At 47.5% G+C, this 17,090-nt stretch overlaps 6 non-coding genes and 1 pseudogene across 6 annotated transcripts; all 7 read left to right on the top strand.

The window, feature by feature from the left end:
- Positions 1 to 576: 576 nt before the first annotated feature.
- On the top strand, positions 577 to 767 carry LOC130333720 (U2 spliceosomal RNA). The gene has a single exon (XR_008875862.1). It is a non-coding gene; the product is annotated as a U2 spliceosomal RNA (small nuclear RNA).
- Positions 768 to 2,859: 2,092 nt separating this feature from the next.
- On the top strand, positions 2,860 to 3,050 carry LOC130333719 (U2 spliceosomal RNA). Its single transcript, XR_008875861.1, has one exon. It is a non-coding gene; the product is annotated as a U2 spliceosomal RNA (small nuclear RNA).
- A 2,070-nt stretch (positions 3,051 to 5,120) lies between these two features.
- LOC130333717 (U2 spliceosomal RNA) lies at positions 5,121 to 5,311 on the top strand. Its single transcript, XR_008875860.1, has one exon. It is a non-coding gene; the product is annotated as a U2 spliceosomal RNA (small nuclear RNA).
- A 2,088-nt stretch (positions 5,312 to 7,399) lies between these two features.
- Positions 7,400 to 7,590, top strand: LOC130333716 (U2 spliceosomal RNA). The gene has a single exon (XR_008875859.1). It is a non-coding gene; the product is annotated as a U2 spliceosomal RNA (small nuclear RNA).
- Positions 7,591 to 9,692: 2,102 nt separating this feature from the next.
- On the top strand, positions 9,693 to 9,883 carry LOC130333715 (U2 spliceosomal RNA). Its single transcript, XR_008875858.1, has one exon. It is a non-coding gene; the product is annotated as a U2 spliceosomal RNA (small nuclear RNA).
- Positions 9,884 to 11,969: 2,086 nt separating this feature from the next.
- Positions 11,970 to 12,160, top strand: LOC130333714 (U2 spliceosomal RNA). Its single transcript, XR_008875857.1, has one exon. It is a non-coding gene; the product is annotated as a U2 spliceosomal RNA (small nuclear RNA).
- A 2,096-nt stretch (positions 12,161 to 14,256) lies between these two features.
- Positions 14,257 to 14,335, top strand: LOC130333681 (U2 spliceosomal RNA; annotated as a pseudogene).
- Positions 14,336 to 17,090: the final 2,755 nt, after the last annotated feature.

Genomic DNA, 17,090 nt, shown 5'->3' with positions numbered 1-17,090 from the left:
CAACCCAGCTTTGTTGTGTATGTAACCAAAGGGATTTGTGATGTCACCTAGAACCTTCACAGCAGCGACAGCTTTATGAGGAGCATCAGCACTGCTCTGCCTGAGCAGAACCATCACCGCCATAGGTTGTCAAATAACCCGGATTTAACCCACACAGGTAAGTCCAATGGGGTGCAGGCATGTCCTCTATGCTTACAGCTTCCCGTGGGTGTTGGTTTGATACCGTTTGGGGACAGCCAAGGAGGCATCTGCAGGCAACAAAGGTAGGTGTGTGCTTGTGTGTGTGTTTCCTATGCAGATCCTAAGCCCAGTGTCACATGCAAGTAGGAGGAGTAAGAAGGGTTCCTGGCAAATCCGGGTTATGGATTGCATTTAAAAAGGCCCCGTGGGAGTGCAATGGGCCCCTGTCTTGCTGCTTAGCAATAATGGTATGGGTTTAGGTTCTGCTGTGTGTACTGGTGGTTGACTGCCCCCCAGCCCAGAGTGTGCATGGAAAATTGTCTGGCAGCCTCCCTGACAGCAAGCAGTGATAGTGCCCATGAAGGGGACCTTGTTGGGCCCGCCCCTTTCACGGTTATCGCTTCTCGGCCTTTTGGCTAAGATCAAGTGTAGTATCTGTTCTTATCAGTTTAATATCTGATACGTCCCCTATCTGGGGACCATATATTAAATGGATTTTTGAGAACGGGGGCCGATTTCGAAGCTTGCTTCCGTCGCCCTATGCATTGACCCGATATGGCAGTATCTTCGGGTACAGTGCACCACCCCCTTACAGGGTTAAAAAGAAAGATTCCTACTTTCATTGCTACCTGCTTGCTGGCTAGCCAGCTAGCCAGCCCTGTGGGCCTTGCTGCTGCTGCAGCCAAAAAACAAAAGGTGGTGCTGCTGCTGCTTCTGCTGCTTCTGCTTCTGCTTGTGTCTGGCCCCTGTTGGAGCGTCCAGGCACAGGACTTCTGCTGCTGCTGACTAAATGGCCTCCTTAATTGGATCATTTGAGTAGCCAGCACACCTGTGCAGGTAGGGCATGACATGATAGGCAGCTGCCTTGATAGCGGGTGGGTGCTGAATGTTCCTAATTGACAAAATAAGATTAATGCTTATGAAGAAATATAAAATCTCATCCCTTCCCCAATATCGCGCCACACCCCTACCCCTTAATTCCCTGGTTGAACGTGATGGACATATGTCTTTTTTCGACCGTACTAACTATGTAACTATGTAACATAACATGGGGGGGGGGGGGGGGGGTCTCCTGGCTGTTCACACAGGTGTGTCATTGCTGTACATTGACCATGCATTGCTTCTGTGGTATTGCAAAGGCAAAGACAAATGCTTCCAGCCATCCATTGCACTAATGGATTGGTCATCAGCTGGCTGTCTATGTCCCGCATCAATATAGACCAAAGTACAGAGGGTTAGGCTATGCTATTGTGCACCTACCTGATGCATCAGAAGGTGCGAGGCCCTTGCTAAATTCTGTGCACAGACTTTGAGATCTATGCTTTAGACTGTATCTAAACCTGCTCCAACATGGACTGACATTCTGGCCTACTTTCAGCCGATGCGACTTGTCTGTCGCTGAACAGTCGCTTTTTATGTATTCAGCACCTATGTATAATGTTGTAAAAATGCTCTAGAAGCTAAAGTCGCAGAAATGTCACACATATTTGGCCTGCAACTTTCTGTGCGACAAATTCAGACAGGAAAAATCAGTATAAATCCTTAGAAAATTATCCCCCAGTGTCTCCATCTGCTGGCGGTATTGAATAAGCATTGCTGCACTGATGGGGTATGCATTAGACGAAAAAAAAGAAGAAAAAGAAGAATAATACGCCCAGAAAAGAGGCGAAAAGGAGAAAAACGTAAAAAAACGTGAAAAAAAAGTAAGAGGAAGAGAAGGGAAAAAAAGGTGGAAATGGGTTTAAAAGTGATTTCGGCGGAGAATATATATATATATATATATATATATATATATATATATATATATGCGCACACACACACATAGATATAAACGTATTCTCCGTTGAGATATTGCAGCCGCTGCTGTGTCCAGGCCCAGGAGCCTTAGCACTGTGCTGTGATGTCACTCAATACCACTGACATCACTAGGTGTAAACAACATCTCTCCTTTGCTGTGTATGTGACTATGGAGCTGTTTGGTGATGTCGTCTATTACGGCCTTCATAGAAGCAACAGGAGATTGTTGCATCCATCTTGAACCCTCAGAACTACAGTGCTATGATGTCACTCACTTCCACAGGCCTTGCAGAGTGTAAACAACAACAACCCAGCTTTGTTGTGTATGTAACCAAAGGGATTTGTGATGTCACCTAGAACCTTCACAGCAGCGACAGCTTTATGAGGAGCATCAGCACTGCTCTGCCTGAGCAGAACCATCACCGCCATAGGTTGTCAAATAACCCGGATTTAACCCACACAGGTAAGTCCAATGGGGTGCAGGCATGTCCTCTATGCTTACAGCTTCCCGTGGGTGTTGGTTTGATACCGTTTGGGGACAGCCAAGGAGGCATCTGCAGGCAACAAAGGTAGGTGTGTGCTTGTGTGTGTGTTTCCTATGCAGATCCTAAGCCCAGTGTCACATGCAAGTAGGAGGAGTAAGAAGGGTTCCTGGCAAATCCGGGTTATGGATTGCATTTAAAAAGGCCCCGTGGGAGTGCAATGGGCCCCTGTCTTGCTGCTTAGCAATAATGGTATGGGTTTAGGTTCTGCTGTGTGTACTGGTGGTTGACTGCCCCCCAGCCCAGAGTGTGCATGGAAAATTGTCTGGCAGCCTCCCTGACAGCAAGCAGTGATAGTGCCCATGAAGGGGACCTTGTTGGGCCCGCCCCTTTCACGGTTATCGCTTCTCGGCCTTTTGGCTAAGATCAAGTGTAGTATCTGTTCTTATCAGTTTAATATCTGATACGTCCCCTATCTGGGGACCATATATTAAATGGATTTTTGAGAACGGGGGCCGATTTCGAAGCTTGCTTCCGTCGCCCTATGCATTGACCCGATATGGCAGTATCTTCGGGTACAGTGCACCACCCCCTTACAGGGTTAAAAAGAAAGATTCCTACTTTCATTGCTACCTGCTTGCTGGCTAGCCAGCTAGCCAGCCCTGTGGGCCTTGCTGCTGCTGCTGCTTCTGCTGCTTCTGCTTCTGCTTGTGTCTGGCCCCTGTTGGAGCGTCCAGGCACAGGACTTCTGCTGCTGCTGACTAAATGGCCTCCTTAATTGGATCATTTGAGTAGCCAGCACACCTGTGCAGGTAGGGCATGACATGATAGGCAGCTGCCTTGATAGCGGGTGGGTGCTGAATGTTCCTAATTGACAAAATAAGATTAATGCTTATGAAGAAATATAAAATCTCATCCCTTCCCCAATATCGCGCCACACCCCTACCCCTTAATTCCCTGGTTGAACGTGATGGACATATGTCTTTTTTCGACCGTACTAACTATGTAACTATGTAACATAACATGGGGGGGGGGGGGGGGGGGGTCTCCTGGCTGTTCACACAGGTGTGTCATTGCTGTACATTGACCATGCATTGCTTCTGTGGTATTGCAAAGGCAAAGACAAATGCTTCCAGCCATCCATTGCACTAATGGATTGGTCATCAGCTGGCTGTCTATGTCCCGCATCAATATAGACCAAAGTACAGAGGGTTAGGCTATGCTATTGTGCACCTACCTGATGCATCAGAAGGTGCGAGGCCCTTGCTAAATTCTGTGCACAGACTTTGAGATCTATGCTTTAGACTGTATCTAAACCTGCTCCAACATGGACTGACATTCTGGCCTACTTTCAGCCGATGCGACTTGTCTGTCGCTGAACAGTCGCTTTTTATGTATTCAGCACCTATGTATAATGTTGTAAAAATGCTCTAGAAGCTAAAGTCGCAGAAATGTCACACATATTTGGCCTGCAACTTTCTGTGCGACAAATTCGACAGGAAAAATCAGTATAAATCCTTAGAAAATTATCCCCCAGTGTCTCCATCTGCTGGCGGTATTGAATAAGCATTGCTGCACTGATGGGGTATGCATTAGACGAAAAAAAAGAAGAAAAAGAAGAATAATACGCCCAGAAAAGAGGCGAAAAGGAGAAAAACGTAAAAAAACGTGAAAAAAAAGTAAGAGGAAGAGAAGGGAAAAAAAGGTGGAAATGGGTTTAAAAGTGATTTCGGCGGAGAATATATATATATATATATATATATATATATATATATATATATATATATATGCGCACACACACACATAGATATAAACGTATTCTCCGTTGAGATATTGCAGCCGCTGCTGTGTCCAGGCCCAGGAGCCTTAGCACTGTGCTGTGATGTCACTCAATACCACTGACATCACTAGGTGTAAACAACATCTCTCCTTTGCTGTGTATGTGACTATGGAGCTGTTTGGTGATGTCGTCTATTACGGCCTTCATAGAAGCAACAGGAGATTGTTGCATCCATCTTGAACCCTCAGAACTACAGTGCTATGATGTCACTCACTTCCACAGGCCTTGCAGAGTGTAAACAACAACAACCCAGCTTTGTTGTGTATGTAACCAAAGGGATTTGTGATGTCACCTAGAACCTTCACAGCAGCGACAGCTTTATGAGGAGCATCAGCACTGCTCTGCCTGAGCAGAACCATCACCGCCATAGGTTGTCAAATAACCCGGATTTAACCCACACAGGTAAGTCCAATGGGGTGCAGGCATGTCCTCTATGCTTACAGCTTCCCGTGGGTGTTGGTTTGATACCGTTTGGGGACAGCCAAGGAGGCATCTGCAGGCAACAAAGGTAGGTGTGTGCTTGTGTGTGTGTTTCCTATGCAGATCCTAAGCCCAGTGTCACATGCAAGTAGGAGGAGTAAGAAGGGTTCCTGGCAAATCCGGGTTATGGATTGCATTTAAAAAGGCCCCGTGGGAGTGCAATGGGCCCCTGTCTTGCTGCTTAGCAATAATGGTATGGGTTTAGGTTCTGCTGTGTGTACTGGTGGTTGACTGCCCCCCAGCCCAGAGTGTGCATGGAAAATTGTCTGGCAGCCTCCCTGACAGCAAGCAGTGATAGTGCCCATGAAGGGGACCTTGTTGGGACCGCCCCTTTCACGGTTATCGCTTCTCGGCCTTTTGGCTAAGATCAAGTGTAGTATCTGTTCTTATCAGTTTAATATCTGATACGTCCCCTATCTGGGGACCATATATTAAATGGATTTTTGAGAACGGGGGCCGATTTCGAAGCTTGCTTCCGTCGCCCTATGCATTGACCCGATATGGCAGTATCTTCGGGTACAGTGCACCACCCCCTTACAGGGTTAAAAAGAAAGATTCCTACTTTCATTGCTACCTGCTTGCTGGCTAGCCAGCTAGCCAGCCCTGTGGGCCTTGCTGCTGCTGCAGCCAAAAAACAAAAGGTGGTGCTGCTGCTGCTTCTGCTGCTTCTGCTTCTGCTTGTGTCTGGCCCCTGTTGGAGCGTCCAGGCACAGGACTTCTGCTGCTGCTGACTAAATGGCCTCCTTAATTGGATCATTTGAGTAGCCAGCACACCTGTGCAGGTAGGGCATGACATGATAGGCAGCTGCCTTGATAGCGGGTGGGTGCTGAATGTTCCTAATTGACAAAATAAGATTAATGCTTATGAAGAAATATAAAATCTCATCCCTTCCCCAATATCGCGCCACACCCCTACCCCTTAATTCCCTGGTTGAACGTGATGGACATATGTCTTTTTTCGACCGTACTAACTATGTAACTATGTAACATAACATGGGGGGGGGGGGGGGGGTCTCCTGGCTGTTCACACAGGTGTGTCATTGCTGTACATTGACCATGCATTGCTTCTGTGGTATTGCAAAGGCAAAGACAAATGCTTCCAGCCATCCATTGCACTAATGGATTGGTCATCAGCTGGCTGTCTATGTCCCGCATCAATATAGACCAAAGTACAGAGGGTTAGGCTATGCTATTGTGCACCTACCTGATGCATCAGAAGGTGCGAGGCCCTTGCTAAATTCTGTGCACAGACTTTGAGATCTATGCTTTAGACTGTATCTAAACCTGCTCCAACATGGACTGACATTCTGGCCTACTTTCAGCCGATGCGACTTGTCTGTCGCTGAACAGTCGCTTTTTATGTATTCAGCACCTATGTATAATGTTGTAAAAATGCTCTAGAAGCTAAAGTCGCAGAAATGTCACACATATTTGGCCTGCAACTTTCTGTGCGACAAATTCAGACAGGAAAAATCAGTATAAATCCTTAGAAAATTATCCCCCAGTGTCTCCATCTGCTGGCGGTATTGAATAAGCATTGCTGCACTGATGGGGTATGCATTAGACGAAAAAAAAGAAGAAAAAGAAGAATAATACGCCCAGAAAAGAGGCGAAAAGGAGAAAAACGTAAAAAAACGTGAAAAAAAAGTAAGAGGAAGAGAAGGGAAAAAAAGGTGGAAATGGGTTTAAAAGTGATTTCGGCGGAGAAATATATATATATATATATATATATATATATATATATATATGCGCACACACACACATAGATATAAACGTATTCTCCGTTGAGATATTGCAGCCGCTGCTGTGTCCAGGCCCAGGAGCCTTAGCACTGTGCTGTGATGTCACTCAATACCACTGACATCACTAGGTGTAAACAACATCTCTCCTTTGCTGTGTATGTGACTATGGAGCTGTTTGGTGATGTCGTCTATTACGGCCTTCATAGAAGCAACAGGAGATTGTTGCATCCATCTAGAACCCTCAGAACTACAGTGCTATGATGTCACTCACTTCCACAGGCCTTGCAGAGTGTAAACAACAACAACCCAGCTTTGTTGTGTATGTAACCAAAGGGATTTGTGATGTCACCTAGAACCTTCACAGCAGCGACAACTTTATGAGGAGCATCAGCACTGCTCTGCCTGAGCAGAACCATCACCGCCATAGGTTGTCAAATAACCCGGATTTAACCCACACAGGTAAGTCCAATGGGGTGCAGGCATGTCCTCTATGCTTACAGCTTCCCGTGGGTGTTGGTTTGATACCGTTTGGGGACAGCCAAGGAGGCATCTGCAGGCAACAAAGGTAGGTGTGTGCTTGTGTGTGTGTTTCCTATGCAGATCCTAAGCCCAGTGTCACATGCAAGTAGGAGGAGTAAGAAGGGTTCCTGGCAAATCCGGGTTATGGATTGCATTTAAAAAGGCCCCGTGGGAGTGCAATGGGCCCCTGTCTTGCTGCTTAGCAATAATGGTATGGGTTTAGGTTCTGCTGTGTGTACTGGTGGTTGACTGCCCCCCAGCCCAGAGTGTGCATGGAAAATTGTCTGGCAGCCTCCCTGACAGCAAGCAGTGATAGTGCCCATGAAGGGGGCCTTGTTGGGCCCGCCCCTTTCACGGTTATCGCTTCTCGGCCTTTTGGCTAAGATCAAGTGTAGTATCTGTTCTTATCAGTTTAATATCTGATACGTCCCCTATCTGGGGACCATATATTAAATGGATTTTTGAGAACGGGGGCCGATTTCGAAGCTTGCTTCCGTCGCCCTATGCATTGACCCGATATGGCAGTATCTTCGGGTACAGTGCACCACCCCCTTACAGGGTTAAAAAGAAAGATTCCTACTTTCATTGCTACCTGCTTGCTGGCTAGCCAGCTAGCCAGCCCTGTGGGCCTTGCTGCTGCTGCAGCCAAAAAACAAAAGGTGGTGCTGCTGCTGCTTCTGCTGCTTCTGCTTCTGCTTGTGTCTGGCCCCTGTTGGAGCGTCCAGGCACAGGACTTCTGCTGCTGCTGACTAAATGGCCTCCTTAATTGGATCATTTGAGTAGCCAGCACACCTGTGCAGGTAGGGCATGACATGATAGGCAGCTGCCTTGATAGCGGGTGGGTGCTGAATGTTCCTAATTGACAAAATAAGATTAATGCTTATGAAGAAATATAAAATCTCATCCCTTCCCCAATATCGCGCCACACCCCTACCCCTTAATTCCCTGGTTGAACGTGATGGACATATGTCTTTTTTCGACCGTACTAACTATGTAACTATGTAACATAACATGGGGGGGGGGGGGGGGGGTCTCCTGGCTGTTCACACAGGTGTGTCATTGCTGTACATTGACCATGCATTGCTTCTGTGGTATTGCAAAGGCAAAGACAAATGCTTCCAGCCATCCATTGCACTAATGGATTGGTCATCAGCTGGCTGTCTATGTCCCGCATCAATATAGACCAAAGTACAGAGGGTTAGGCTATGCTATTGTGCACCTACCTGATGCATCAGAAGGTGCGAGGCCCTTGCTAAATTCTGTGCACAGACTTTGAGATCTATGCTTTAGACTGTATCTAAACCTGCTCCAACATGGACTGACATTCTGGCCTACTTTCAGCCGATGCGACTTGTCTGTCGCTGAACAGTCGCTTTTTATGTATTCAGCACCTATGTATAATGTTGTAAAAATGCTCTAGAAGCTAAAGTCGCAGAAATGTCACACATATTTGGCCTGCAACTTTCTGTGCGACAAATTCAGACAGGAAAAATCAGTATAAATCCTTAGAAAATTATCCCCCAGTGTCTCCATCTGCTGGCGGTATTGAATAAGCATTGCTGCACTGATGGGGTATGCATTAGACGAAAAAAAAGAAGAAAAAGAAGAATAATACGCCCAGAAAAGAGGCGAAAAGGAGAAAAACGTAAAAAAACGTGAAAAAAAAGTAAGAGGAAGAGAAGGGAAAAAAAGGTGGAAATGGGTTTAAAAGTGATTTCGGCGGAGAATATATATATATATATATATATATATATATATATATATATATATATATATATATGCGCACACACACACATAGATATAAACGTATTCTCCGTTGAGATATTGCAGCCGCTGCTGTGTCCAGGCCCAGGAGCCTTAGCACTGTGCTGTGATGTCACTCAATACCACTGACATCACTAGGTGTAAACAACATCTCTCCTTTGCTGTGTATGTGACTATGGAGCTGTTTGGTGATGTCGTCTATTACGGCCTTCATAGAAGCAACAGGAGATTGTTGCATCCATCTTGAACCCTCAGAACTACAGTGCTATGATGTCACTCACTTCCACAGGCCTTGCAGAGTGTAAACAACAACAACCCAGCTTTGTTGTGTATGTAACCAAAGGGATTTGTGATGTCACCTAGAACCTTCACAGCAGCGACAGCTTTATGAGGAGCATCAGCACTGCTCTGCCTGAGCAGAACCATCACCGCCATAGGTTGTCAAATAACCCGGATTTAACCCACACAGGTAAGTCCAATGGGGTGCAGGCATGTCCTCTATGCTTACAGCTTCCCGTGGGTGTTGGTTTGATACCGTTTGGGGACAGCCAAGGAGGCATCTGCAGGCAACAAAGGTAGGTGTGTGCTTGTGTGTGTGTTTCCTATGCAGATCCTAAGCCCAGTGTCACATGCAAGTAGGAGGAGTAAGAAGGGTTCCTGGCAAATCCGGGTTATGGATTGCATTTAAAAAGGCCCCGTGGGAGTGCAATGGGCCCCTGTCTTGCTGCTTAGCAATAATGGTATGGGTTTAGGTTCTGCTGTGTGTACTGGTGGTTGACTGCCCCCCAGCCCAGAGTGTGCATGGAAAATTGTCTGGCAGCCTCCCTGACAGCAAGCAGTGATAGTGCCCATGAAGGGGACCTTGTTGGGCCCGCCCCTTTCACGGTTATCGCTTCTCGGCCTTTTGGCTAAGATCAAGTGTAGTATCTGTTCTTATCAGTTTAATATCTGATACGTCCCCTATCTGGGGACCATATATTAAATGGATTTTTGAGAACGGGGGCCGATTTCGAAGCTTGCTTCCGTCGCCCTATGCATTGACCCGATATGGCAGTATCTTCGGGTACAGTGCACCACCCCCTTACAGGGTTAAAAAGAAAGATTCCTACTTTCATTGCTACCTGCTTGCTGGCTAGCCAGCTAGCCAGCCCTGTGGGCCTTGCTGCTGCTGCAGCCAAAAAACAAAAGGTGGTGCTGCTGCTGCTTCTGCTGCTTCTGCTTCTGCTTGTGTCTGGCCCCTGTTGGAGCGTCCAGGCACAGGACTTCTGCTGCTGCTGACTAAATGGCCTCCTTAATTGGATCATTTGAGTAGCCAGCACACCTGTGCAGGTAGGGCATGACATGATAGGCAGCTGCCTTGATAGCGGGTGGGTGCTGAATGTTCCTAATTGACAAAATAAGATTAATGCTTATGAAGAAATATAAAATCTCATCCCTTCCCCAATATCGCGCCACACCCCTACCCCTTAATTCCCTGGTTGAACGTGATGGACATATGTCTTTTTTCGACCGTACTAACTATGTAACTATGTAACATAACATGGGGGGGGGGGTCTCCTGGCTGTTCACACAGGTGTGTCATTGCTGTACATTGACCATGCATTGCTTCTGTGGTATTGCAAAGGCAAAGACAAATGCTTCCAGCCATCCATTGCACTAATGGATTGGTCATCAGCTGGCTGTCTATGTCCCGCATCAATATAGACCAAAGTACAGAGGGTTAGGCTATGCTATTGTGCACCTACCTGATGCATCAGAAGGTGCGAGGCCCTTGCTAAATTCTGTGCACAGACTTTGAGATCTATGCTTTAGACTGTATCTAAACCTGCTCCAACATGGACTGACATTCTGGCCTACTTTCAGCCGATGCGACTTGTCTGTCGCTGAACAGTCGCTTTTTATGTATTCAGCACCTATGTATAATGTTGTAAAAATGCTCTAGAAGCTAAAGTCGCAGAAATGTCACACATATTTGGCCTGCAACTTTCTGTGCGACAAATTCAGACAGGAAAAATCAGTATAAATCCTTAGAAAATTATCCCCCAGTGTCTCCATCTGCTGGCGGTATTGAATAAGCATTGCTGCACTGATGGGGTATGCATTAGACGAAAAAAAAGAAGAAAAAGAAGAATAATACGCCCAGAAAAGAGGCGAAAAGGAGAAAAACGTAAAAAAACGTGAAAAAAAAGTAAGAGGAAGAGAAGGGAAAAAAAGGTGGAAATGGGTTTAAAAGTGATTTCGGCGGAGAAATATATATATATATATATATATATATATATATATATATATATATGCGCACACACACACATAGATATAAACGTATTCTCCGTTGAGATATTGCAGCCGCTGCTGTGTCCAGGCCCAGGAGCCTTAGCACTGTGCTGTGATGTCACTCAATACCACTGACATCACTAGGTGTAAACAACATCTCTCCTTTGCTGTGTATGTGACTATGGAGCTGTTTGGTGATGTCGTCTATTATGGCCTTCATAGAAGCAACAGGAGATTGTTGCATCCATCTTGAACCCTCAGAACTACAGTGCTATGATGTCACTCACTTCCACAGGCCTTGCAGAGTGTAAACAACAACAACCCAGCTTTGTTGTGTATGTAACCAAAGGGATTTGTGATGTCACCTAGAACCTTCACAGCAGCGACAGCTTTATGAGGAGCATCAGCACTGCTCTGCCTGAGCAGAACCATCACCGCCATAGGTTGTCAAATAACCCGGATTTAACCCACACAGGTAAGTCCAATGGGGTGCAGGCATGTCCTCTATGCTTACAGCTTCCCGTGGGTGTTGGTTTGATACCGTTTGGGGACAGCCAAGGAGGCATCTGCAGGCAACAAAGGTAGGTGTGTGCTTGTGTGTGTGTTTCCTATGCAGATCCTAAGCCCAGTGTCACATGCAAGTAGGAGGAGTAAGAAGGGTTCCTGGCAAATCCGGGTTATGGATTGCATTTAAAAAGGCCCCGTGGGAGTGCAATGGGCCCCTGTCTTGCTGCTTAGCAATAATGGTATGGGTTTAGGTTCTGCTGTGTGTACTGGTGGTTGACTGCCCCCCAGCCCAGAGTGTGCATGGAAAATTGTCTGGCAGCCTCCCTGACAGCAAGCAGTGATAGTGCCCATGAAGGGGACCTTGTTGGGCCCGCCCCTTTCACGGTTATCGCTTCTCGGCCTTTTGGCTAAGATCAAGTGTAGTATCTGTTCTTATCAGTTTAATATCTGATACGTCCCCTATCTGGGGACCATATATTAAATGGATTTTTGAGAACGGGGGCCGATTTCGAAGCTTGCTTCCGTCGCCCTATGCATTGACCCGATATGGCAGTATCTTCGGGTACAGTGCACCACCCCCTTACAGGGTTAAAAAGAAAGATTCCTACTTTCATTGCTACCTGCTTGCTGGCTAGCCAGCTAGCCAGCCCTGTGGGCCTTGCTGCTGCTGCAGCCAAAAAACAAAAGGTGGTGCTGCTGCTGCTTCTGCTGCTTCTGCTTCTGCTTGTGTCTGGCCCCTGTTGGAGCGTCCAGGCACAGGACTTCTGCTGCTGCTGACTAAATGGCCTCCTTAATTGGATCATTTGAGTAGCCAGCACACCTGTGCAGGTAGGGCATGACATGATAGGCAGCTGCCTTGATAGCGGGTGGGTGCTGAATGTTCCTAATTGACAAAATAAGATTAATGCTTATGAAGAAATATAAAATCTCATCCCTTCCCCAATATCGCGCCACACCCCTACCCCTTAATTCCCTGGTTGAACGTGATGGACATATGTCTTTTTTCGACCGTACTAACTATGTAACTATGTAACATAACATGGGGGGGGGGGGGGGGGGGTCTCCTGGCTGTTCACACAGGTGTGTCATTGCTGTACATTGACCATGCATTGCTTCTGTGGTATTGCAAAGGCAAAGACAAATGCTTCCAGCCATCCATTGCACTAATGGATTGGTCATCAGCTGGCTGTCTATGTCCCGCATCAATATAGACCAAAGTACAGAGGGTTAGGCTATGCTATTGTGCACCTACCTGATGCATCAGAAGGTGCGAGGCCCTTGCTAAATTCTGTGCACAGACTTTGAGATCTATGCTTTAGACTGTATCTAAACCTGCTCCAACATGGACTGACATTCTGGCCTACTTTCAGCCGATGCGACTTGTCTGTCGCTGAACAGTCGCTTTTTATGTATTCAGCACCTATGTATAATGTTGTAAAAATGCTCTAGAAGCTAAAGTCGCAGAAATGTCACACATATTTGGCCTGCAACTTTCTGTGCGACAAATTCAGACAGGAAAAATCAGTATAAATCCTTAGAAAATTATCCCCCAGTGTCTCCATCTGCTGGCGGTATTGAATAAGCATTGCTGCACTGATGGGGTATGCATTAGACGAAAAAAAAGAAGAAAAAGAAGAATAATACGCCCAGAAAAGAGGCGAAAAGGAGAAAAACGTAAAAAAACGTGAAAAAAAAGTAAGAGGAAGAGAAGGGAAAAAAAGGTGGAAATGGGTTTAAAAGTGATTTCGGCGGAGAAATATATATATATATATATATATATATATATATATATATATATATATGCGCACACACACACATAGATATAAACGTATTCTCCGTTGAGATATTGCAGCCGCTGCTGTGTCCAGGCCCAGGAGCCTTAGCACTGTGCTGTGATGTCACTCAATACCACTGACATCACTAGGTGTAAACAACATCTCTCCTTTGCTGTGTATGTGACTATGGAGCTGTTTGGTGATGTCGTCTATTACGGCCTTCATAGAAGCAACAGGAGATTGTTGCATCCATCTTGAACCCTCAGAACTACAGTGCTATGATGTCACTCACTTCCACAGGCCTTGCAGAGTGTAAACAACAACAACCCAGCTTTGTTGTGTATGTAACCAAAGGGATTTGTGATGTCACCTAGAACCTTCACAGCAGCGACAGCTTTATGAGGAGCATCAGCACTGCTCTGCCTGAGCAGAACCATCACCGCCATAGGTTGTCAAATAACCCGGATTTAACCCACACAGGTAAGTCCAATGGGGTGCAGGCATGTCCTCTATGCTTACAGCTTCCCGTGGGTGTTGGTTTGATACCGTTTGGGGACAGCCAAGGAGGCATCTGCAGGCAACAAAGGTAGGTGTGTGCTTGTGTGTGTGTTTCCTATGCAGATCCTAAGCCCAGTGTCACATGCAAGTAGGAGGAGTAAGAAGGGTTCCTGGCAAATCCGGGTTATGGATTGCATTTAAAAAGGCCCCGTGGGAGTGCAATGGGCCCCTGTCTTGCTGCTTAGCAATAATGGTATGGGTTTAGGTTCTGCTGTGTGTACTGGTGGTTGACTGCCCCCCAGCCCAGAGTGTGCATGGAAAATTGTCTGGCAGCCTCCCTGACAGCAAGCAGTGATAGTGCCCATGAAGGGGACCTTGTTGGGCCCGCCCCTTTCACGGTTATCGCTTCTCGGCCTTTTGGCTAAGATCAAGTGTAGTATCTGCATTTGGTCTGGTCGGAAGGTGTCTGTGGTACCCCGCTTCTCGGCCTTGGGGGATTGTCTCTCCTTACGGAGGGACTTCACCCCCTTGCTGCTATTGGGGAGCGGGCTTAGTCCACAGACAACGGGTTGCGATCCCCCTGTCTCGGGGACCTTGTGTCTCAGAAGGCATTTTCGGTACGTTGAGCGTTACCTGTAGCTTCGGAAGCACCTAGGGTACCCCCGACCTCTGCCTTGGGTAAGGGTTCCGCTTTTATAGCGGGATTCCGAGCCCCTGCTGCTATTGGGGAAGGGGCTTAGTCCCTGGGTGTGGAAGATGCCGTTCTCCTGGGCTTTCCCCTCTGGGGAAATGTCGATGCGAAATACCATCCGCATAGAGGTGTCAGAGAGCCATCGTCGGTTGAAGAACCTCCGCTTCATTGCGGAGGTGATTCTTCTTGACTACTTCCGCCTCAATAGGGAGGACATCCTGTGTCTAAATGACCAGGAAAGCCGTGGCCTGTATACCGTCACCTTCACGGCCACGGCGTGTTGCGATAACATCTATGCAACCTTGTCTGGTGCGGACCAGAGGGACGATCGACTCGACGGTCTTTCGTTCCAGTTCCTCTATGGTGAGGAACATATACCGTTGGTGGTGGCTATGCACAGCCCTCATGTGACCACGGAGGATATAGCCACTTTTCTTCGGCGATACTGCGAAGAGGTGCGATTCGCAAACAAAATCTTGAACTCCGTGCGGTTCTGGAACGGCAAGAGGAAGTTCTGGGTCAAGCTCCGTAAGGATCCCGGTGGTATTGGGGGTCTTTGCCATCCGCCCCCAAATTTTGCCATCGGGAGAGTTCGGGGCTTCCTGTTCTATCCTCAAATGCCTATGTATTGCCGAAATTGCTTGAGGTTTGGCCACACCCAGGAGACCTGCGGCGCGGAGCGTGTGATTCGCTGCAATAGGTGTGGCCAAGAAGGTCACATAGCCTCAAGATGTAGCCATACGATAAGGTGCAACCTCTGCGGAGAGGAAAATCACGATTTTAATTCCTGTCCCCATAAAGCAAAAACTACGATGGGTGGGTCAAGGCTGGGCCCACCCAAAGAGGGGACAGGACAAAAGACGTCCTTTTTTAAGATGCCCAAACCCCAGATGGCAGGTACTGATGGGTCCAGGCCCAAGACCTCTGGTGCTCCATCGGGGGGCCCACCGGTGGTAGTGCTAGGGGGAGGCCATGGGGATTCCACGAAGCCCGGGCGGGTGATCGAGTTTACTGCCCGGGAAATTGAAAGACGTCGATCGACTTCCTACCTGGCTCAAGAGCCCGCCGAAACTTCTGAAGGGGGCTCACCTGTGGCGGGTGGCAGCCGACGGGCCTCGGTGGGGGCAAAGGTGGACCCAAAATTACAGCATAAGCCAGGTACTGGCTTGGCCCAGGGTCGCCCTGCTCCGGACGAAGAGGCCCCGGTGAAAGCCCGCCGGAAGGGGAGCCAGGTGGCCAGGTCTGAGCCCGGTCCTGTTACTCCGCCTATACAGGACAGGGCCAAGAAGACAAGTGGCGCCAAACCAGGGTTTGCTGCCCCGCCAGCAGTGGACCCGGTGGGTAAAACTGGCCATCGTCGATCGATGGGGAAGTTGGAGCAACAGTCCTCAGCAATGCTTGCTGGGGAACAAGCGATGAAAACTTCCCAAGGTAGCGGCAAAGGTTCCGGAAAAGAGGCCTCACAGGCCCCTGTGCAGCAGTTCCAGTCGTCAAATGATGAAAGAAGACGCAGATCCATCAGCCGGGGGCCAGAGATTACATCGAGTGAGAGCAACACAGAGGATATGGACAGCAGTGTGACATTTAAAAGACAAAGAGAAGAAGAAGAGGAAGACATTCAAAGGAAAGCGGCGTGCCGTAGTTCGGACGAGAGCGAGCTCAGGGTCGGGGCATCATCGATCTCAAGCTCCGACCCTCAGAACATCAAGGAGCTGATGACCCCGCAGGCGGGGGATGACGGTACGCAGCTTATTATTGACTTTGATTCTCCAAGCACGGACTCTCCATAAACTATGCCTATCCCTGTAAAAATTGCCTCACTCAATGTGAGGTCCTTAAAGAGCCCTGATCGCAGGGCTGCTTTATTTTCTTATCTAGAGACATGTGACTTTGACCTTTGCCTGCTACAAGAATGTGGAATCCCTAGTAAAATGGACTATAAAGACTTAAAAGAAGACTGGAAGCTGGGCCCATCCATATGGTCCGGTGCAAATGACTGTCGTTCTGTGGGTGTTGGGCTGCTCTGCCGAGGCCAGTCCTTTTCTATTCATACAGTAACTGAGATTGTGCCTGGCAGAGCTCTTTTAATTCATCTATATTTTAATGGACTTTTAATTCGTGTTTTAAATGTGTATGCCCCTCCTGATAAACAGGAGCGGGCAGAACTATTTGAAATTTTACCACTGTTTTGTGTTGGGTCTTCCCCCCTGCTGGTGGGAGGTGATTTTAACTGCATACGTGATGGGGAACACCGGCAGGGTGGGGATATTAATCGTAAAGACCGCACTTCTTACCTGCTTAAAAATTTTATTGATGATTTTAATTTGAAAGATTGCTGGAAGGATCTCTTGCCGGAGGACCCGGGCGCCACATGGTCCAATGGAAGAGTGAGCTCCAGAATCGATTTTATTTTTTCCTCTAGAGCTTTTAAACCCCTGAAATGCACGCTCGAGCAGAATATCTTCTCTGATCATAAGCTCCTCTTGGTGGGCCTGGAGCTAGAGGGGGAGCAAAAAGCAAAAAGGGGCCTCTGGAGATTAAACA

This window comes from Hyla sarda, unplaced genomic scaffold, assembly GCF_029499605.1.
Source record: "Hyla sarda isolate aHylSar1 unplaced genomic scaffold, aHylSar1.hap1 scaffold_413, whole genome shotgun sequence".
NCBI lineage: Eukaryota > Metazoa > Chordata > Amphibia > Anura > Hylidae > Hyla > Hyla sarda.
The sequence above is the reverse complement of the archived record's forward strand: the minus strand, read 5'-3'. Positions and strand labels throughout refer to the sequence as shown.